At 41.4% G+C, this 2,871-nt stretch overlaps 1 long non-coding RNA gene across 3 annotated transcripts in view; it reads right to left on the bottom strand.

Moving 5' to 3' along the window:
- The window catches only part of LOC146767317 (uncharacterized), a 54,264-nt gene extending 51,485 nt beyond the window's left edge, over positions 1-2,779 (bottom strand). For all 3 annotated transcript variants that reach the window (XR_014955995.1, XR_014955993.1, XR_014955994.1), the window contains exon 1: positions 312-2,779. This is a non-coding gene — a long non-coding RNA (uncharacterized LOC146767317). The remainder of the gene's footprint in view (positions 1-311) is intronic.
- Between the last annotated feature and the right edge of the window lie 92 nt (positions 2,780-2,871).

Raw genomic sequence — 2,871 nt, 5'->3', positions numbered from 1 at the left:
CTGCACAGAATATAAAAAAAAAAAAAAAAACCACCATAAATGAAAGATCAGGCTCATTACACCTGATGATTTCCTTTGGCTCCTTCCTTGTAACACTCTCTGCTTCTGCATACTTCACCTCCACTCAGTGATACTGCTGGGCTCCTATGACTCTCAGACCTGATGGTGAGGATTTGAGCACAGTATTTCCAGTTTAGAATTCCAACACAAGTTTTACATAAGACATAGCACAAGTCATGGTGTGCTTTAAAACTTTTATGGCATGAGGGTGCCTTAGAGCCTGGCAGGCGTGCTAAAGAGCCAGAACATACCTGACAACTCAGCTTTGACACTGGCACAGGAACGCTCCCAGATGTCTGTGTCACAGCTGCTGATGCTGGGTCTCTGTAAAAGCACTGCAGAATAAAAGTCAGAAATAAAACCCCAGCGCTTGCATGGCAGAGTAGAACTGTCAGGCAGGTGATGGACTTTTCAATCGTGGTTGTATATTTGCAGTTCTCCAAATTACCCACTGCCACAGCCTGTAAATCAGATTTGCAAATAAAGTCAGAGTGGGCACACAGGCACAGAACACCATTTGCTCAGCTAGAGCTGCATCTTTTTCAGCTTAAGCTGGATTTGGCTTCATATCAACAGCAAGGTCTTGTTGTAGGGATGGTTTGGAAGAGGGAGGCTCAGGGCTGGATTCTGACCCTGCAGAGGTCTGGGCCCACACAAATCCCCAGAGATCACAGTGCAGCAGCAGCTCCTACATGCAACTCAAGTCTAAAGTTACCCTTTTGCTTCTTAAAAGATATGGCTTGTATAAAACTACTTATCAAATGAATATTTTAGTAATTACAAATTCCTAGTAAAAACTGGATGACCAAAAATGTTTACAATATTAGGGATGTGCTATTCCCAAAGTGGGAACATCTACAAAACCTGCAAAAAGCAAATTTTTTTTATAACTGTAACAATTTAGGAAGACTACTTTGGGAATTTAAAACTACTGATTCTTGCCAATGCACACTGAAATTTATCTTGGTACATGCTGAAAATCTTTTGGCTTAATCATATCAGAAAAAAAAAAAAAAGTCTCCAGAAGCAGAAGTCACTAAATCAACACAAATATCCTGAGTAACATGTAACTGAAATTTTTACACCTTGAACAAATTATTCCATCATTCCCATCCTTTGATAACTAAGTAGAAACAACAGAGGTTTATTACCCGAGATTTTTTTCATGTTCTGGTGAGGTCTAGACTGATGTGGCAACATTAACTTAGAAAGTAAAACTAATGTTGAAACTAACTGAAATAGTTTCTAATTTGAAGTCTGAAACATCCTATACAAAATGTAATAAATTACCCAAATTACATTTAGTGGGTGATAGCTACCATGTATCTGCTGGTTTCCAAAAAAAACCAACCAACCAACCAAAAAACCAAACCAAAAAAAAAACCCAAACAAAACAAAGCACTCAAACACAAAATAACCCAAACAAAACCACAAAAACCCCCAAACAAACAAACAAAATCCAACAACAACCCAAAAGGCACATTTAACATAGGAAACTTATTCTTGAAGCATCCTATTATAATTTCACCATGGTTTGATCACCCTTGCTTTCAAAGAGAGTATTTCGTTCTATTGAATCAAAGGCCTGCCATGCAAAAATGCTACAATGCAGAAGAAACAACAAACTGTAATTGAATTGGAAATGGTGAATATTTTTTCATTAAACTTTCATAATTGTTACCAGAAGAAATAAGTCTCAGATAAATGAATTCTGAGGGGAAAAAAAATAAAAATTGTCCTTCCAGATGTAGCCAGAGCTTTGTCAGCAGATCACCTGCTGGAAAGGATGCAGATAGGGGATTTTCTGTGTGCTGCTTTCAACCACACTAAGGATTCACCAGCCATTGCCAGAGCTATGGGAAACTCTTGTTGCCATAAAGACTGAAGTCAGCACACTCCAATCTAGCAATATCCGACCTTCCAAGAGGACTGTAGCCATTCCCATAAACCTACAGAGCAACCTGGTGCACTATAAAACAATATGCACACATTGTTACTAATATTATCAGTGCCACTGCTTGCAATGCTGCTGACAGTCCATTCTGGTTTGAATTAAATATTTTAGACGTTTATAATTTACCTGTAAAAGTCTATGTTAACTTGGTTTAGCAACTGGGCAGGCAAAATCTCAGCTTCAGAGGCAATTTCTTGTTATCAAATTAGAGTAAAATCAATTTGCCTAGCAATTTGGCTTGTTGAGACACATGGCATTTCCAAATATCATCTCACTGGTGTTATTAAAGCTAAATCAAACAAAGTCACCTGCAAAATTATGTTCAATTGAAAACCTTTAGCATCCTACTGTGCATAGAGCTGAGGATTTGGTATTCTGGGTGAGTAGCTGTTTACAGGATAGGTGTTACACGGAAAAGCTTTCCCTCTTGCACAGATGTTTCAGGTTGCCTTAGAACAAACAATCTAAGAGCTTTGAGAAACTTATAAAAATAAAGCTCGTATTCGAGAACACTTTGTACTGCCACAAGCTCATTGTACAACAAAATACAGACTATGCAGCATGAAATATCACGCACATCATACAATTCCTGAACTTCCAGCAGGAAAACGTTGCCCTGCGAGCTCTCCAAGCCCCACGAGTGTAGCACCGCTCAGCAGCTACTGCACTAAGCAGCTTTTTTCCCCCGCAAGCGGGTGCGCTTCCGCCCGTTTCTGCCCTCGGGCGGTGCCGCAGCCGCGCCTCCCCGCCCCGCTATCGCGACAGGGCGCGACACCGGCGGCGCCGCCTTTGTTCGGGCGCGGGGGCACGGCCGCGCCCCGCCACCGGGGGGCGCTCCCGCCGCCCCGGGCCCGTGC

The sequence above is a fragment of the Lonchura striata genome, chromosome 5 (genome assembly GCF_050655825.1).
Source record: "Lonchura striata isolate lonStrDom1 chromosome 5, ASM5065582v1, whole genome shotgun sequence".
Taxonomy (NCBI): Eukaryota; Metazoa; Chordata; class Aves; order Passeriformes; family Estrildidae; genus Lonchura; species Lonchura striata.
Note: the sequence above shows the minus strand (reverse complement) of the source record. Positions and strands in the feature narration are given on the sequence as shown.